This window comes from Anolis sagrei, chromosome 1 (genome assembly GCF_037176765.1).
Source record: "Anolis sagrei isolate rAnoSag1 chromosome 1, rAnoSag1.mat, whole genome shotgun sequence".
Lineage (NCBI taxonomy): Eukaryota > Metazoa > Chordata > Lepidosauria > Squamata > Dactyloidae > Anolis > Anolis sagrei.
The window spans coordinates 154,579,213-154,600,613 of NC_090021.1; positions in this window are offsets into that span (position 1 = coordinate 154,579,213).

A 21,401-nucleotide genomic window follows, 5' to 3' on the forward strand; every position below is an offset into this window, starting at 1 on the left:
CTAGACCTCAAATTCTTCATCGTCTCCAGGTCAAAAGACCACCATTTGCATCACTTGGCCTCACCAACCCTTTTTGTCATTTCTGACTCTTATGAAAAACATTTAAACTTGCGGATGCAATTATTGTATAATAAAGTATTGATTTCGAAGAAGCCTTCTAATTTTTTTTTGAATTAGCATTTGAAGAAGGGAAAAAAACCACATCCTGGCTTACAATGAATTATAAGTCCTTTAAATTCTCAAATACATAACCACTCCCTTATGTTACAGCATCCAAAAATAGCAAGTTTTTTTTCTTCCTGGATGCAGAACACACACTTGATTTTCGTGAAGCCTGAAACGAGAAACATCTATGCATAAAACGAGTATGAAATCAATGCTTTCAAAATGCATCTTTTATTTCTCCCAGGCTGTGATTGATGGTTATGTTCATTCATTCAAAGTTTTAGCATGCAGAAGTTTCTTCTCCTCTGAGAATTTCCTAATTTCCCTCCAGTAATTTCTATTTTCTGCCACAGCTTCTCTTAGCAAGACTAGATGTGGTCAGCTCTAGGCATTAGAGCAAGCGAGGCATTTGTTGCTCCATTAGACGTTTGTGACATGGACAAAGTCTCATAGGAATGGGACGGCTTAGCTTTATCTTCCCCCACAAGCAAAGTTCTCCACAGATTCCAACCACTAGCCCTGTGCTAGTATGTCTGTACCAGGAGCTCCAACTCTGTTTTCTTTCTATTAAGTCTTTGCATGCAGGGATTCTGCAAAAAGGTGGCTTCCTTTGGTTTGCAGTCATAGGGCAAGCCACCTGTCTATTATTGTTAAGTTTGGATCTGCCCCTTCTCCCAGGGAGATGGGAAGGGAAGAGGGAGCCATTTTTAGTTAGTCTTAGTGAGGAAAGCTAAGTTAGAGGACGTGGACAAGCTTCACTTGCACAAAAGCTTCATTTCTTAAGACCATCCAGGGAAACTGAAGTCTCTAAGAAATTCCAGAGGGAAAACAGCTTTACAGACCCAGAGACCTCCAGCTGGAGAATCTGCAAGCCTTTACTGGTAGGTCTACTCGGTGCTCAAGACGCAGTTTGAATCCGGTAGTAGAACCCACATCAGTAAGGATTAGATTATAGTCAGCCTGGAAGAGGTTAAAAAGGGTTTTCCTCTAAAGTAAAGGAACAATTGATGAAGACAGTTGCCTGTCCCTTGTGGACAAGATTAAGGAAGCCACCAGTTGATTTAAAGCCTTGAAGCATTTGTTTGACTCATTGAAGATTTGAGAAATCTTTAATTTGTTCAAAAATAAAGGACTTTGTTTAACCTTTCAACCCATCTAAAGACCATTTCTTCAGGAAAATCCTTAAAGGCCTTTTTCAAGGCGCTCCTGGCTTCCCACTGGGCACAAGGTGCACGTCCTATTTCAAAAGTCAATTATTACAGGCCCAGCACGTGACAGAACACGCCCAGAGTCTAGTTGTAAAATCACTGTACAATCATCTTTAGGGCAATGTTGTCAAGGATAAGTGGTGCTGGTAACTTCTTGTTGAGGCATAGCATAGAGGCACATTGTGTGAAAATATTGTTATGAGCTTGGACACTTATTTTCTATGACTGGCAAATTGAGAAGTGCTATAAGAATTTAACAAAAGAGTTAAATGGCAATCCATCTCACCCTTCTTGTAGCTGGCAAATAAGACACATGCGCACATTGAGTATATTTGGATCTATGTATTGTCGAAGGCTTTCATGGCCGGAATCACTGGGTTGTTGTAGGTTTTTTCGGGCTATATGGCCATGGTCTAGAGGCCATGGTCTAGAGGCATATTTGGATCTGCAGGGCAGATAGATTTTTGTCTGTTACAAAAAAAGATTTCTTTGCCTTCTAAGTGTTCTGCAACTTTGCAAACCAAGCATACAAACTGCAAACAAATAGTACACAGAGGCTTCATTTATCCACCTCCTTTTCTAGGACATTCCAAGCAATCCCCATAATGGTTTTTTATGCCTCTCTGTAAAAAAGCAAAGTTTATTGATTAGTCCATTGACCATATCAACATTAAAGACAAAAACAAAAAAGTACAGAAATAGACAGTAATCACTATCCTAAGACTCCCGTAATAGTGAACTAACATACATTAAAACTTGATTAATATACTCCTCTGTAGAAGAACATCGTGGTGCAGATGTGTAGAAGGGTGGTATTTATTTATTTATTTTATTATTTATTTAGAACTTTTATATACCGGTCTTCTCGACCTTTAGAGAGGGACTCAGGCCAGTTTACAACATGATTCAAAAACAGTAGTTTAAAACATCACACCATAAAACACATTAATACATAAAATACATTAAAAGCAATCATATAATTGCATAAAGCCAAGTTGTCCAAAAGATATCACAATTCATTACTATCCGTCTGTGTGGCCAGAAGTTCTTGACTCACTCACCAAATGCTAAATTCCGAACGTATCTCGGCCTATCAGCCCGCCAGGACCCTAAGATCTTCTGGGGAGGCCCTGCTCTCTATCCCGCCTGCTTCACAGGTGCGGCTGGCGGGTACGAGAGACAGGGCCTTTTCTGTGGTGGCCCCGCGGCTATGGAACGTAAGGTAAGATCAGCCCCTTCATTGATGATATTCCGAAGAAGATTGAAGACCTGGATGTTTAAGCAGACATTTGGTTAACCCAATGCAACGAATGGTAACTGACTAAAGGATTGGCAACATGGATGACGAACTGGATCACGTTTTTAGTTAAGAGTCGAACTGGATTGGTATTGATGTATGAATTGTGTTTTTATGTTTTTTCATGTTTTTTATGCTTTTAACTTTTTTACTGTTGATTGTTATATTATGTTGTAAACCGCGTTGAGTCGCCGGCTAGGCTGAGAAACGGCGGTATATAAATATAGCAAATAAATAAATAAATAAATAAATTCCAGAGCCAAGTTTTCACCAATTTTCTAAAAATCAGGAGAGAAGGGGCAGTTCTAATCTCCAGTGGGAGAGAGTTCCAGAGCCGAGGGGCCACCACCGAGAAGACCCTGTCCCTCGTCCTCACCAGACGTGCCTGTGAGGATGGTGGGACCAAGAGCAGGGCCCCTCCAGAAGATCTTACTCACCTTGATGGTTCATAGGGGAGAATCTGTTCGGACAGGTATCATTTAGGGATGAAGTCCAAAACATTTGGAGGAAGATGGTTTGAGAAACACTGACCTAAATTATTTTTCAACCTGTTTAGATGGATGTCTTGATTTCTCAACACTATAAATAATAATAATAATAATAATAATAATAATAATAATACTTTATACCCCACCACCATCTCCCCAAAGGGACTTGGAGTTGTTTACATGAGGCCAAGCCCGTCAAATACAAATACAACAGTACATCAACAAAGCAAAACAAGCAAATAAAACAATATAAAATATAACTAAACATATAAGCAATAGCACACAAGAGATTTAAGACATAATAGATTAAGATTTTAAAACACTGAGCGTGTACAGGGTAGGGTATGTCTAAACATGGGGGTTTTAGAGAGTGATGTAGGGAGATCAATCCAATGGATAGATAAAGTGCTTTAGAGGACATATAGAAGGATATTGGTCAGATTGGGTATTATTTCCTTTATTCAGGGAAGGCATACTGGAACAGCCACGTTTTCAAGCTCCTCCTAAAGACTGTCAAAGTAGGGGCCTGTCTGATATCTTTAGGGAGTGAGTTCCAGAGTTGGGGGGCCACCATAGAGAAGGCCCTCCCCAGCAATCGCGCCTGCGAAGGGAGAGGGAGCAAGAGCAGGGCCTCTCCAGATGATCGAAGAGATCACGTGGGTTCGTAAACAGAAATGCGGTCACAAAGCTAGGTGGGTCCCAAACCATTCAGGGCTTTGTAGGTAAGAACGTGCACCTTGAATTGGGACCGGAAGTTGAACGACAGCCAATGGAGCTCCTTAAACAGGGGGGTTGACCACTGTTGCTTACAGACATTGTTTACGGAAACATGTTTGAGCTTTCAGTTTTATTTTCAAGAAAAAACATCTGGAAAAGCCTCTACCAGGTTTGTACTGGAAGAAAAAGAACTAAAATGTCTAGTTGCTGCCTTCAAAAATAAAATTAGTGAAGAACTAAAATCCCTATTTGAATGACATTTCTCCTACTGTGTTTTGCCTTCCTGAAATGTGTTAGACTTAGGTAGTTAACTGTGCCCTTTTCCATCAAATCCTAGTTTGTAAAAATTACATGCCTCACTATCAGGATCAAATTAACTTTTGTGCAATATTTTCAGAGTTTTCTCTCCCAATCCCTTTGCTTTTTTGTAGCAGAAACAGAATTAGCTTGAATGTTTAAAAAAGCCAGTTGCTTCTTATTCACAGATACAAATTCACAGGACAAATGTTACATGTTCACTATTGCCTTTGAAACTAACTCTGGATGTTTTACTTTAATACTATTTTATTTAGGATATTTGTCACATTCTCTTCCTCAAAAGGTCCTTTGTTGGGAAAGTACCAGAAAGGATGTGCTATTGAGCTACTTTCTTTCATGGGCCAATGAGCAATGATAAGTCAATTCTCCTGTTACCTGGGGATATTCAGAAATGTAAGTGCAATTAGAAGACAAGCAATTATGCTGGAATATTGCAAACAAATCAACTTCAATCCAGGGTAATTTTGGATGCATGTAAAGCATTCTCTTGAAATATTGTTTTAGGGTAGAACATATGCCTGGCCAAAAATCTACAGACCTTCTAGCTGCAATATTGTTACCTGGGGATATTCAGAAATGTAAGTGCAATTAGAAGACAAGCAAGTGCAATTAGAAGTCTAACTGCAATATTATTCATAGAATGAAACAATTATTTGGTCTTTTGAAAATATTCAATGTGTGAGACATATTTCTGTATCACCTTGCCTTGACACATTTGCCATTTGATCCTGGCATATCTAATGGCACCTCTATAAAGATTTTTTAATGAATTGATATGTAATAATGTATGCATTGACTTCCCTAACACTGCCTGTCTAGTATGCATCAACTAAACGTGCCAAGAGGAAGGCACGTCAAGCCAACCCCAACCAGGACCACCTTTCACCTGGAAACCGATGCCCTCACTGCAGGAAAAGATGCAGATCAAGAATAGTCACCTACGGATCCACCGCCAGTACACCGATCTTGGAAGACAATCCTACTCAGACAATGAGGGATCATCTAAGCAAGCAAGTAAGTAAGTATGCATCAATTGAGGTATTTCAACTACACTAGCCTTTGTCCTCAGCATCCATATTACACAGTGGGTGAGCAATATGTACAGAGTCTGGGAAATTATTCCACAGGCATCGATCATGTACTTTTTGTCTGCCTCCTTCCCATGCACTGGGAGTAGGGTTCACTTTGACTCATGGAGGACTCATAAAGACCTCATCAGACAGGCTAAATTTGGCGGTGTTTGAAGGTCCAACTTCATTTGCACCACAGAGCCCACCAGCTCCCATCCCATGACATCAAACTACTTCTGGCATGCCTCTATGATAATAGTGAAGAAGGAACGTCCTACCCTGCCACGACTGCAACACAGAAGGCTTCCCATATTGCATTGGCAAATATTGGGGGGGGGGGAGCCAGGTGGTGAACGCTTCCCCCCGTAGGATGGGGGAAGGGGTAAGTTGAGTGGTGTGGGATGTGGGGTGATGGGTTCCCCCTGCTGGGCCCCACCAGTTTTGCCACGATGCGTACCAAATCTCATAGTTAATGTGATGAGGTCCTTAGAAGTCTGTTTTCCTGAGTTCTGTATTGCCATGGAGAACCTAGAGGATTACAAGAATTCTCCTCACTGCAGGAGATCAGCCTGTAAGGAATGGAGAACTGCATGGATGTGAGGCTCTAGTATACTTTCAAGTATGAAGAATGACAGAATTATAAGGTTAGGAGAGACCAGAAGAGCCATCCATTACAACCCCCCACCATATCTCTTTGTTGAATTTGGTATTTCAAACTGTTTTCAGAGGGAAAAATTAGCAATCTTATGAAAAGGACTTGTGTAGTATGAATCCCTTGCTCACCAATATGAGAAACAAATTTCAATGCCTTTCTCTATATGGTGGTTTTCAACCTGTGGGTCTTTAACACCCAGAAGTCCTAACAGCTGGTCCACTGGCTGGGATTTCTGGGAGTTGTAGGTCAAAACACCTGGGGACCCATAGGTTGAGAACTGCTACTGTTGGGATTTTCAAATTTTCTTCTTCATTTTGAAGAGTTTCAACCCTGTGTAATAGCTAAGGGCATTTTTTGTGAACAAAGGGGGGATTGCTGAATTTTCTACATTCGTTCGATAACTTCCTTGTACAGGTTTTTCTTCTTATTTGTCTATAGAAGAATATGATGGTTCCACCTCATATTTCATCAGGAATGTCAATCCTTCCTCTCTCCTATTTTCCCATCCAAAACAGTGATGATAGTAATATTTGTGACATTTTTTTGTTCCATTTCTTTTGTGTAAACCTTGAATGGTGTAAGAAATCCCATAACTTTATGATTGAGGCTGCCTAAAATGTAAGGACATGCATAAAGAAGAGTTATGGCAGGATAGGACTGAGCCCAATTTTCCTTTACTCTTCAAAATGTCTAATTAGTGCTTAATCAATTTTTATAATATAAGATCACCACTCAATAATGCCCAATCCCTTAATTTTCAACTCATGTAAGCATTTCTCTGTCATGTTAGAAACTCTCAAATGCTATTTCCTGTTCTCTTTGGGGTGTGGAGTCTGACAAGATTCTTCATTCACCATATGCTCATTAAAACGTCAAGTGTTTTTAAGTGTGAGTGTAAAACTGGTCTCAGGTTCTTAAGTATTTCAAACGAAGAATTACTGACTAGTGCTTATGTGAACATAAGGTAATTATACCTTCGGTTCAAGAACTAATATAGTTCCTTTGTATGACTATATTTGTGCCCTTTCCCCAAGAAATCTCCAAAATAGTTAACTAGTTAAAGAACCGTGTTATGTATTCCACCTAAAAGATACAATTCAGAGCCCCTTCGTCCTACAAAGCTGTTGTTCATTCGTTCAGTTGCTTCCAACTCTTTGTGACCTCATGGAGCAGCCCATGCCAGAGCTCCCTGTCAGCTGTCACCACCCCCAGCTCCTTCAAGGTCAAGCCAGTCACTTGAAGGATACCAACCAACCATCCATCTTGCCCTTGGTCGGCCCCTTTTTCTTTTTCTTTCCATTTTCCCCAGCATAATTGTCTTCTCTAAGCTTTCCTGTCTTCTCATGATGACCATTCTGAGCCAAAAGGTTGGGGGTTTGGCCCTATGTATGGCCGAGGGATAAGGAGAAAAACTAGCATTGTAAATGCTATTTTCTCTACATTTTCAGCAGCGTAGAAAGGCTTTAATGTTTTACGAAAAGCAAGAATGGATTTCTTCAGGTAAGAAAGAAGCAAAAGGCTTGCATGAACAGACGAAAGAAGGATATAGAGAGGTGTGAACAATTGACAGGCATTATCTAGATTCCTCAGTCTCCCCATCTTCCTCCCAGCCTCATTTTTGAGTCACAAAACACGATATAAGGAAGAAGAACCTACAAGGATATGGTATGTTGACATCTCGCTGCTGTAGCCTGGAACAGTAAGGATTCCCTGGTTCATCCGAGGTGGCTCAGGGAGTCCACTTCAGGCTGCCAAGTGGGCTCAAAGTGGCATCTGATGCAGTTCGAGCCCACTTTAGTTATCTGTATAGGATTGCCCAAAATGCTCACTTACAAACTGTGATGCTACCCCCCTTTTGTTGTTGTTAGACTTTTTTGTGTGTGTGGAGTGACTTGAGAAACTGCAAGTCACACCTGATGTGAGAGAATTGACTGTCTGCAAGGACATTGCCCAGGGGACGCCGGATGTTTGATGTTTTACCATCCTTGTGGAAGGCTTCTCTCATGTCCCTGAATGGGGAGCGGGAGCTGACAGAGGGAGCTCAATCTGCTCTCACCGAATCCAAACCATTGACCTGTTGGTCACCAGTCCTGCCGGCACAAGGATTTAGCCCATTGCGCCACCGGGGGCTCTGTTGATAGACTAATAGGGTAGGAAGAAGCAAGCCATTCTTTATCAAAGTTTACAGAGAAAAGCACATGGAGCAAATATCTGTAAGGAATCTAAACTGAGGGCCCTTTCAGACTACAGTTATAGCATTTTAGCTGGCATGGCTTCATCCCATGGGATTTATAGTTTGCCAGGCACCAGAAGAATTCTTGGTGAGAATTCTGAATGCTTCTCTCTAAAGTGCAAATCCCAGAATTCCATAGGATGGAACAAAATAATAAATTAATAAACCTAGCAGTTCAAAAACATGCAAATGTGAGTAGATCAATATGTACCGCTCTGGCGGGAAGGTAATGGCGCTCCATGCAGTCATGCCGGCCACATGACCTTTGAGGTGTCTACAGACAAGGCTGGCTCTTTGGCTTAGAAATGGAGATGAGCACCACACCCCAGAGTCGGACATGTCTGGACTTCATGTCAGGGGAAAACCTTTACCTTTACCTCAAGGTCCCTAGAGTAAACTTGGATTGCCCAACTGAACGGCACCATAAAAAGCCAGGAGGAAAGTGCCATGAAAGACTGCTATCCTTAACAGGATGGAATAAAACTGGCAGAAAACAGGGCCACCAAGGATACAATGCAGGACTGAAATAATAATAATAATCAGAAGAGCTGGATCTTTTCCAGAAGAAGAACATATGGAAGTGCCGCACACCCTTCAACTTGATAGTAGCCTTGGTGTGATGTCCCAATTTCCTTTTCTTTTGGATCATCTGCCCGACACAACCATTTATTGCAGTCCTAGCCACTGGTTACTTTTCAACATTAAAAGTGACGCAATTCATTTTCATATTTAGGATGATGGACAAGATTAGCATTTCCACAGTTTAATATTTCAACAAGTGATCCATCTATGGGGAGTTTCAGCTTCTGTTTTCTTTACAATGCCTGTCAACTGTTATTTCATCTAACATCTCCTCTCTACCCCTGGAGATATTTCCCAATATTCTGTAAGAACTTAGCATTTCAAATACTCCTTTGTTCTCCAGCCAATACCTTATTCTGCTTGCAAGGTCACAACTTGATTGGTTCCTGGTTTATCTGCTATCTTTTCCTAAATCGACACTTAAATCTACACTCAGTGCAACAATATTCGCATTTATGTCTATTTTACTTTATTGGTATTTCATTGCTGGGTTGAATGAATGTTCATTCAAAGTGATGTTATTATTTTAGCTGCAGGACTGATATAGATGAGTGGTGCTTCTGCATTTTTTTGTTCATTCACTTTCTATGTGGACGTTTGTGTAAGATCATCATTCAAATAATGTTCATTTATATTTTCTCAAATCTTGGGGGATCTATATTTTTGTTGCTGATTGGGGGGGGTATAATAATAGCAAAATGTCTACAGAACCATTCTTATGCCCTTTTAAGGCGATCTGTACAGTGATATAGAAGATGGGAACAACAACAACAACAACAACAACAACAACAACAACAACAACTACAACTACAACTACAACTACAACTACTACAACAACAACACATTTCTAGCTCATGCCACCTTAGCTGTTTTTAAGAACCGATCCTTGCACTTTTTCACCAATATGATGATGGATTTTTCTTGAGTGAGGGGTGCTCTGGTTACCTGGATGGAAAGGATCCATTTCACTTTGGTCTCCCCAGTAGACAAACTGGATACAAGAACACTGAATTGCAGACAGGTCCACTTATGGTTGGCTTCGTGCCCCAAGTTGGACTAAATGCCAACAGCAATTAACAAGAAAGTTGTCATCACTCTTATCCCAGTTCTGCTTCTTTGTCAGCTTTGCTTGTGGGGTGTTATTTGGCTTATATGGGTGTGCAACATGACTTATGCAGCAATATCACTTAGACCAGCCCAGCCATTATACATGTAGAACAGTGTTTCTCAAGCTGTGGGTCCCCAGGTGTTTTGGCCTACAACTCCCAGAAATCCCAGCCAGTTTAGCAGCTGTTAGGATTTATGGGAGTTGAAGGCCAAAACATCTGAGGACCCACAGGTTGAGAACCACTGATCTAGAACAAAGATATTTCTAGTCATGCAGCAAATGCTCACTTCCTATCTTGAATAATCCTGATCTTACACAGCTCTCATAGCCCTTGCATTTTCCATCAATATCTAAAACCTCTTCTTCCTTCTCGTATTAATATGAAGCTTTCCTTTGTATCCTGATGAATGTGCATTGCGATGAAAAGCTGGATCCTCTACCAGGCTCATCAGCTTTTGTGGTTTATTTATTCACAGATTAAGTTCCTTGTACTTGAAGAACCATCTAGCCGTGGGGAAAATTCAGAGGGGGACAAGCAAGACATTTGGTGGGATTTTAGCTTTAAAGGGCATCTGGGGACCTGGAGTTATTGCAGTGACTGTATCATCTTCAGTACGCTATATTAATGCATTCCTCTCTCTTAAATTATGCACACATGAACTCTTTGCAGCACTTTATTACATTTGGACTGTCTACAGAAAAGACTTTCAGGCCTGAAATAGTACTTTGACTAGCTATGACTTAAAAAAAAACCTGGGATGAATTGCTAAACCTACCACTATTTTCAGACAAAATCCGTGTAATAGAATTATATGTTCTTCCTTTGACAAAACTATCAAAATATAAACTGAGGTTTTCTTTGTCTTGCAGTTAACTTGCTGTATGTAACATTCCCCTTGCCTTTCTTGGTTAAAAAGAGTTATGTTGGTAAACGTGGGTATGTGACAGAGTTTCACTCCAGCAGGTCCCACTTTTTGAGGGAAAGTGGGATATAAATAGTGAACACATGTGCCATTTTGGTGGTTGCCCCTAGATGTTGGAGCTCCATCTTCAGGGTCCCTTTCCTTGATGTTCTTCTGTTAGAAGACAAAGACTTTTTATTATTATAGGCTTTTAGGACTTCAGGTTTTAAGAAAATGCTTGTAAAGGAGTTCTATGTTATTTAAAACTAGCCGTCCCCTGCCACGCGTTGCTGTGGCCCAGTTGGGTGATCTGGAAAATAAAGTAATGTGAAAGTGTTTGTTTCTAGCATATATAATTTCTTTCTGCTTGTGGGTAAACAGTATTTCTTGTTGTTTCTTTGTCAGTGTTGATGTGGAGATTGTCTGGTTTGCCTACTCTGGAATATGCAACATATAATTGTCCTTCTTTAGGGGTCCCTTTCAAATCTATGATACGATATCTGTGTGTGAATCATATCTATCTATCTATATTTATGACTGGATGACTCTTTGTCAGGAGGGCTTTGATTACATTTGCCCTGGTGAAGGGAGTTGGACTGCATGGCCTTAAGTATTTTCTGTTGGTCATGGGGGTTCTGTGTGGGAAGTTTGTCCCAATTCTGTCTTTGGTGGTGTTCAGCATGTGCTTTGATTGTAAGTGAGCTATAAATCCCAGTAACTACAAATCCCAAATGTCATGGTCTATTTTCCCCAAACTCCACCTGTGTTCATAATTAGGCGTATTGAGTTCTTGTGCCAAGTTTGGTTCAGATCCATCATTGTTTGAGTCCACAGTGCTCTCTGGATGTAGGTGAACTACAACTCCCAAACTCAAGGTCAATGTCCAACCAAACCCTTCTAGTGTTTTCTGATGGTCATGGGAGTCCTGTATGCCATGTTTGGTTCAATTCCATCATTGGTGGAGTTCAGAATGCTCTTTGATTGTAGGTGAACTATAAATCCCAGCAACTACAACTCCCAAATGATAAAATCAATTTTTTGAGTGATGGTCACTCCTTGGGTTAGTAGGTGTTTTGTGGCCACATTTGGTTCAATTCCATCGGTGGAGTTCAGAATGCTCTTTGATTGTACGTGAACTATAAATCCCAGCAACTAAAACTTCCAAATGACAAAATTAAAAATTTTTGAGTGAAGGACATATATTGGACTGTTTGGCGTATACTGTCCAAATTTAGTGTCAATTCACCCACTGGTTTTTGAGTTCTGTTAATCACACAAACAAACATTACATTTTTATTTATATAGATTACACTTGTTAACTGTTTTGTATCCCTTTAAAGTATATTGTTTAAATTATTGTAACATTTTTTTACCATAATTTAGGTTTAATGATGGCATTTTATGTTTTAACTGTATAGTATTACCCCATCACCACCACCATCTAGCAATATTCCATTTTTCATTCTTAGGTTGAGAATGATGAGATGGTGAGTGTTCATTTGGGCAATGTGGCCGGTACAATGAAGTTGATGGTGAAGAATAATAGTTTCAGTGCTGGCGGCTTTTGCTTCTTCCAGAACTTTGCTGTTTGTCCACTGTTTACATTAATGCAAAATGGAGTGAATAGTCCTACAATTCCCATTTTAGTTATATGAAATCATGGAACCACTTGACGATGCAAGTGAATAATGACTTGACATGGAGATGCTCACGATAATGTTTTTAAGGCTTTGTATGATTTTTTTATATTCTTACTAGCCATCCCCTGCCACACGTTGCTGTGGCCCAGTCTGTGTATATGTGTTTTTTGTGTGTATATTTGTGTATATATGTATGTTTGTGTATATATGTGGTTTTGCTCATGTGTTATAATGGGGTTTTTTTTTGTTTTTTGGCTTTTTAAGCCTCTTCTGCTATGTTTTTCAGTGTTTTTATGAGTGATGGTCACTCGTTGGCCTGATAGGTGCATTGTGTCCGAATTTGGTGTCAATTTGTCCAGTGGTTTTTGAGTTATGTTAATCCCACAAATGAACATTACATTTTTATTTGTATAGATATTGTATGTTAATGTTTTTAACAGTATTTTATGATTGTTTTTGTTGTTGTAATTGTTAAGACATCAAATTGTTGCCAATTGTGAACCGCTCCGTGTTGCCTCTGGGCTGAGAGGGGCAGTATATAAATGTGGTAAATAAATAAATGAATAAATAAATTTTACACCAGTGAGCAGAATTATGGGAGCCGTAGTCATCATTTCCAAGCTCTGGTTATGAATGTACACAGAGGAAAAACTTTGGTTACTGCTTTTTGTGTTGCAGTATTTTATTTTGGGAATTGATGCATCAGAAACAGTAAATAAAACTTCAGTTATAGAGGATTTTCTCACTTTATTGTATGTTTTGCTTTTTGAATGTTATGACTTCTTATGTTATGGGATATATATATATAACTGAGGTCCATTGTCTGCCTTTTTATTACATCTAATGTTGAATGACTCCTTTATAATAATGGAAGTTCTTACTACACCAAAGGAAAAGTGTATGTTCCCTTAAAATATTCTAAAGTTGCCTTATTATGAGAAGATTTTTTTTCATCTCCCTTCCTTCTTTTAAGGCAGTATTTTTTTGGCACAAGTTACTTTTTTCTCGTCTTTTATTTCAAGCTTTGCCAACTTAGAGATCAGTCTTAAATTTGACGTCATGGACGGCTCCTTACCAGATCTGAAACCTGAGCCACAGCTGTCCCAGCCTGAAATGGCCTAGTTCAGGAATGATGTAACAAGTGGTGTATGTTACATATACATAACTTACATACTAGAATTGATGGGGTTTAAGTAAGTACAAATGCCAGAAATCAACCTGCTTGTCTTGGGTCCTTCTCAGTATAGCTTTTGGGTCTGTGGCTTCTGTATGGCTAGGCTCCAGAGACATCATAAACTGCCTTGAGTCGCCGATAAGTCTGAGAAATAATTGTAGATTTGTATACCGCCTTGAGTTGCCGATGAGACTGAGAAAGGCAATATACAATTATAGTAAATAAATAAATAATCATAGGGACTTTGGTTCAGTTTAATAGTTTCCCCAGTGGAGCCCATTTCTTCCTAGTAACTGGGTAAAGAAAATTCCAAATATATTCCATTGATTCCTCTTCAAAATGTTTTTTTTTTCAAATCAGTATCTATTGTCAATGGGGTACCATCATCTTGTTATTTTTAAAGGACTTTCACACGCTGACATTTGTCCACTTGTCTTCCCAAGAGATTTGCAGGATTTTTCGGAGGCAACGCGGATGGAATCATTCTAGGAGTTGCATGTGACGTCTGTAGATCACATTTCGCAGGTGAATAGCAGAGTTGGGAGGTCAATAGCTTTATAAACAAGCACCTTGGTATCCCTATGGATGTCCCGGTCCCCAAACACTCTCTGCTTCATTGGGAAAAATGCTGCGCTCGCAGAGCTCAGGTGGTGTTGTATTTCGGTGTCAATGTTGACTTTTGTGGAGAGGTGGTTGCCAAGGTAGTGGAAAGGGTCAACATTTTCTAATGATACACCATTAAGCTGTATTTCTGGCATTGGAGAGAGATTGGCTGGTGACTGCTGGAAGAGGACTTTGGTTTTCTCAATGTTCAATGACAGGCCGAGCTTCCTGTATGCCTCTGTGAAGGTGTTTAGAGTGGCTTGTAGGTCTTCTTCTGAATGCACACAGATGACATTGTCATCAGCATATTGGAGTTCTATAACAGATGTTGTTGTAACCTTGGTTTTGGCTTTCAGTCTGCTGAGGTTAAATAGCTAGTCATCTGTCCGATAGATGATTTCCACTCTGGTGGGAAACTTCCCATCAACAAGATGAAGTATGATAGCGATGAAGATGGAAAATAGACATTTCCATCTAGGTGGCCCATGTTCCCCAATCCTGGTATAGAAAATGAATCCTGGAGGTAAATCAAGCTGTGTGGACTTTTCATTGTTCCTGAAACTGTCTCAACAGCACCTGAAGTGTTCACTCTTCTATGCAATGTTAATGTAACCAACATTAAAGTATGGTGTATAGGCTGGAGAAAAGGACCCGAAATTGTATCAACTGGTTTGAAGAAAGTGCTGAGAGTGCCTTGGACAGTGAGAAGATCCAACCAGTCCATACTTCAAGAAATAAAGCCTGACTGCTCATTGGAGGGAAGAATAGTAGAGGCCAAGATGAAGTACTTTGGCCACATCATGAGAAGGAAGGAAAGCTTAGAGAAGACAATGATGCTGGGGAAAATGGAAGGAAAAAGGAAGAGGGCAAGGGCAAGATGGATGGATGGTATCCTTGAAGTGACTGGATTGACCTTGAAGGAGCTGGGGGTGGCGATGTCCGACAGGGAGCTCTGGCATGGGCTGGTCCTCGAGGTCACGAAGAGTCAGAAACGACTGAACAAATGAACAACAACTATCTGATACATTTCATTTACTTTCTCAGTGCCTCCCACACTTCTCCTGAATGAAATTGTCCTTGTTTGGCCCCTGCAGTAATACTCTGCCATGCCTACCATTTGAGAATATTTAGATGTGCTGCGAGTTTAAGTGGCAATTTCCACGAGAAGGAAACTTTCCTGGATTTATATTGCCAAGCTCAGTCCTTGCTTTATATCGCCCTGGGTCACCATGGAGATATTCCTCCTAGGAATGGCTCATTTAAATATTAGATCTCAGCCTTTGAGAATATATTGCCAGCTTACAGTTTCCGAAGCCTTGTAACATCTGCTTTTTCAAAGCAAGAATTTAAAAAGTGCGAGATGGAGAATTCAAGAAAGTTGATTTGGCCTGCTTTGTTTGTTATTATGGCATAGTGTGCTTTATAGCACATTTTATAACAGAATCAAATGTTTCTGATTTTAACAGGCACCCACATTGTTTTAATGATATCTCTACGTTACATGCTTTGTAACAGCTTGCTATAGCCTCATCTCTTAGGAATTTACAATGAACATATTTAAAAAAACTGAAAAGAAACGTTTTCTAATAAGATACCAAGGAATGGAGCTACATCTAATGACCTTTTAACAAATACATGAGCACAGCATTTATAAAATGAGCCTTCATTTAGAGTGCTTTTAAATATTGACATAGCTCAGCTTGGAATTGGAGTTGTCTTTTGTTGTATACCAAATAGGCCAACCTCTAGAAAGGAGCCTTAATAAAGAGCCTCTCCTTTCCTTGATTATTGATGGGCATGCTCAAAGTACAAATGCTATTTAGTTTGCAGAAAGGCGAGACTCTTGATTCAAATGGAGTAAAGCTATCAAAGTGTGGATCATTTAATTTTTTTAATGTACATTAAATGTTGATAAAGATGTGCAACCAGACTTTTCACTCTCTGTAAGCACAGAGAGTAAGCCTCACTGAGTTCACTCAGACTTCTTTCTCTGTTCAAGTATATATGACTCCACTGAAGGCTGCTTAGATGTTCTAGCAGTAAATGAGGACTATGCATCCTATCTGCTTAATGACTGAAGTTCTGAGTTGTCCTCAAAGTGTTTCAGGTACAGAGGAAAACTACTGCTGTCTGGAGCTCAGGGGATTTGTACTGTAATAATAATCATAATCATAATCATCATCATCATCATCAATGGGTTGTTGTAGGTTTTTCCGGGCTATATGGCCATGTTCTGGAGGCAATTTTTCTCCTGACATTTCGCCTGCATCTATGGCAAGCATCCTCAGAGATAGTGAGGTCTGTTGGAAGTAGGAAAAATGGGTTTATATATCTGTGGAATGACCAGGGTGAGACAAAGGACTTTTGTTTGTTAGGGCTAGATGTGAATGTTTCAGCTGATCACCTTGATTAGCATTCAATGGCTTAGAAGTGCCCGGGGGGAATCCCTTGTTGGGAGTGATTTTATGTGCCTGTTTGTTTCCCCTCTGTTGTTTTGCTGGTTTGATTTTTGAGCCCTTTAATACTGGTAGCCAGATTTTGTCATTTTCATGGTTTCTTCCTTTCTGTTGAAATTGTCCACACGCTTGTGGATTTCAATGGCTTCTCTGTGTAGTCTGACATGGTGGTTGTGAGAGTGGTCCAGCACTTCTGTGTTCTCAAATAATATGCTGTGTCCAGGCTGGTTCATCAGGTGCTCTGCTATGGCTGATTTCTCTGGTTGGAGTAGTTTGCAGTGCCTTTCATGTTCCTTGATGCGTGTCTGGGCGCTGCGTTTGGTGGTCCCTATGTAGACTTGTCCACAGCTGCATGGTACACGGTAGACTCCTACAGAGGTGAGAGGATCCCTCTTGTCCTTTGCTGAACATAGCATTTGTTGGATTTTCTTGGTGGGTCTGTAAGTGGTTTGTATGTTGTGTTTCTCATCAGTTTTCCTATGCGGTCAGTGATGTATGGCAAGAACACTTTTCCTCTGGGTGGATCTTCATCTTGACTCTCGTGGCTTGTTCTTGGTCTTGCAGCTCTTCTGATGTCTGAGGTGGAGTATCCATTGGCCTGTAGAGCCCAGTTTAGGTGGTTCAGTTCATCTTTGAGAAGGTGGGGTTCGCAGATTCTTGGAGAAGGTGGGGTTCGCAGAGAAATGTCTGCGTGCCAGCAGGTTGAGAGTGAATCCAGCAAAGACAGAGATCCTATGTCTGGGTCAACCGGGCAGTGGGGATATCCAGCTGCCTACCCTGGATGGCGAGGCACTATGCCCGTCATCGTTGGTAAAGAGTCTGGGAGTCCTTTTGGACCCCCTGCTGACGATGGAGGCCCAGGTCTCCGCCATGAGCAGAACCACCTTTTTTCATCTGTGGCTGGCTAGACAGCTGGTCCCCTACTTGTCCAGGGACGACCTAGCTACGGTGATCCAGGCTACAGTCATCTCAAGACTGGACTATTGTAATGCCCTCTACATTGGCCTTCCTCTGTCAGTGATCCGGAAGCTCAAGTTGGTACAAAATGCAGCTGCTTGGCTTCTTGTGGGAATTCCGATGAGATGCCACATAACACCAATCTTACTACAGCTGCATTGGTTACCAATTGAGCACCGGATCACTTTCAAAGTGACAGTACTCACCTTTAAGGCCTTGCATGGTCTGGGGCCGATGTACCTGAGGGACCGCCTCACCCCCTACCAACCCCGGAGATCCCTCTGTTCTGAGGACCAAGATCTATTGGAAATTCCCAGTGTCAAGACCTTGTGTCTAACAGCAACCAGACACAGAGCCTTTACAGCAGTGGCACCATCGCTCTGGAATACACTGCCACCTGAAGTCCGTGCCTTGCGGGACCTATCAGCTTTCCGCAGGGCATGTAAGACATATCTGTTTCGACAGGCCTTTGATCTCTGATATTGTTGTTTTTAAATTGTTTTTAAATTGTTTTAAATTGTTTTTAAATTGTGTTAGATTTTAGCTTGTTCTTGTAAGCTGCTCCAAGCTCCAGGGGAGTGGCGGCATATAAGTTTGAATTATAAATAAATAAATACCCCACCACCATCTCCCCAATGGGGACTCGAAGTGGCTTACATGGGGCCAAGCCCGGACAACATATTACAGCAAAAATAAAACCAAAACATAAACAACAAACAACATCATCAAAATTACATGAGAAGAAAAAATGAATACAGTAACAAAATAACATTACAATAAACATAATCGCTGTGACAGTGGCCAGGCCACATGTACAGGATAAAATGTTTTAAAACTCTAATGAGATAATACTGTATCTATGTTAAATGTTTTTAATGTTTAAACTATTTTTGTACTGTTGTGGGCATTTTTGTACTGTTGTGGGCACAAAAACCGGGCTGAGAATGCCAGTGTAGAAGCGTAGTAAATAAATAAATAAATAAATAAATAAATAAATAAATAAAATGTCAGTCTGTTCATCTTGAGATACTGTTAGAATGGTCTTCCCATCAGTACCGGTTAGAAGGACCAATGGTCAAGGATTTCAACCACATCTGGTCAGTCACAGGTTTCCTATCCTGGATTTGGGCCGAGAATAGAAAGACAAATGAACCACAACTGTTCTTGTGAAAAAGAAAGAGATTTTAACTTTATTACCCCTGGCTGGTGTCTCACCACAGTTGCATTAGTATAGGGAATGGAAAAAACTCAGATTTAGATTATTAAAAATTGCACTTATCTGCATTAGTACAATGGTGCTGTTTTGGCGATCAGTGGTCCTAAAATCTGTGTTCCACAGTCTTCCGGCTGTATGCCCTGTCCAGTGTGCTTTTGTTTTTATTATTTACTAGCCGTCCCCTGCCATGCGTTGCTGTGGCCCAGTCTAGTGATCTGGAAAATAAAATAATGCTTGTGGGTAAACAGTATTTCTTGTGTTGATGTGGAGAGTGTCTGGTTTGCCTACTCTGGAATATTCAACATATCATAATCCTTCTTTAGGGGTCCCTTTCAAATCTATGATACTATATCTGTGTATGTGTGTGAATCATATCTATCTATCTATATTTATGACTGAATGGCTCTTTGTCAGGAGGGCTCTGATTACATTTTCTTGCTCTGGTGAAGACTGGATGGCCTTAAGTATTTTCTGTTAGTCATGGGGGTTCTGTGTGGGAAATTTGCCCCAATTCTGTCGTTTGTGGGATTCAGAATGCTCTTTGATTGTAGGTGAACTATAAATCCCAGTAACTACAAACCCAGTATCAGTGATTGGTTGGGGGCGGGGGCACCAAAATACTGTTTGCTTACAGTTGAAAATTACCTATTTATTTATTTTTATTTACTACGCTTATATACCGCAATTCTCAGCCCAAGGGCGACTCATTGCGGTGTACAACATAGAAAAACAGGTGCAAGATACAAGACATAGTATAAGAATCCACAATTCATCATTATCAAAACAACTCATCAAAACATCAATATTACTACAAAAGCCAATTCCGAGTCATCTCATCGTCAAACCCACAATCCGATATCATTTCCGTTGTTCCAATCCTGTGGTCAAATTGCCAGTCCTTGCACTTCTTATTCAAATGCCTTCTGAAACAGCCAGGTCTTTAGCTTCCTGCGGGATATCAACAAGGAGGGAGCTAGCCTGATGTCCATGGGCCCAGGGCCGCCTTTGTCTGTTGATAACTGAAATCTGTGGGATTTTTGGTCATGTGCACTGTAGAATAGACCCAGAGCTATGCTTGTGATTGTTGCCTTGTGAAGCTGAAATATCATTCAGTATCAAGAAGAAATATTGAAAGAAACCCAGCACTTAATTTCATCTGCTATGCTCCAGGAGTGGCATGAGATTCTTGAATCCAACGAGATGTTTGACAACCTTGCTGCCTTGCCTACTTTGTTTTTTGATGGGGTATATTTCAACAGTGTGAAGCAGGATGGGGTTTTTATTTACTTATCTCCTTTGCGAGATAATCTCCGACAACGCCACTGATACACACCAGCTCAGGGGATGTGGTGGAATGGAGTCCCAAGAGGGCACATTAAACTGAACCTGGTCTCCTTGAAGGCAGAGCAAAATACTGCAGTGATGTGACCGAGGAAGCTCATCTCAGTTTTTGAAACAAAGGGAGAGAAACATGCACTGCATATTTACATAGAATTCCCCAAAGAGTATCTGTCATGCCAGAGATTAAACCGAATGTTTCTCCCTAGTTTAATGTTATGCCTTCAGGCAGTTTGAGCCCAGTAGGCTTCCTTACTCTACTCCAGATCGGAGATTATGAACACAGGCAGTTTTAAACACTGCCCTTATTCTCAATACAACACAACTACTTAATCATGACTTCTGGTGGGACTTTACAGCACCTCTTTCCTTCCCCTTCAACTTTTAGTTTTTCCACACAAAACCTGGACTGGAAAAGTTATCTCCTTAATTTAATATTTTTACAAAAATCCATCAAATATAAAAAAGGAAGGATGAGAATCTGTCATTTGTCCCTTCAGATGTTGCTGGACTGCAATTGCTATCAGGCCTAGCCAGTGCAGCCACTGGGAATGGCAATCCAGAACATCTGCATGACTCTCACTGTATAAAGCACAATTATGACAGGATAAAAGTGCCTGTTGATGGGGCTTACAGTATGAGGTTGAGGCTATCCCATAGACCAGTGATTCTCAATCTTCCTAATGTTGCGACCCCTTAATACAATTCCTCGTGTTGTGGTGGCCCCCAACCATAACATTATTTTTGTTGCTACTTCATAACTGTAATTGTGCTACTGTTATGAATTGTCCTGCAAATATCTGATATGCGGGGTGTCATTCACTGGTCCAAAATTGGCACAAATAACCAATATGCCCAAAATTGAATACTGGTGTGGTTGCGGGGTGGTTGATTTTGTTATTCAGGAGTTATAGTTGCTATGATTTATAGTTCATCTACAATCAAAGAGAATTCTGAGCTCCTCCGATGATGGAATTGAACCAAACTTGGCACACAGAACTTCCGTGACCAACAGAAAACACTAGAAGGGTTTGGTGGGCATTGACCTTGAGTTTGGCAGTTGTAGCTCATCTACCTCCAGAGAGCACTGTGGACTCAAACAATGATGGATCTGGACCAAACTTGGCACGAATATTCGAGAGGCACAAATATGAACACTGGTGGAGTTTGGGGAAAATAGACCTTGACATTTGGGAGTTGTAATTGCTTGGGTTTATAGTTCACCTACAATCAAATAGCATTCAGAACTCCACGAATGAGAGAATTGGGCCTAA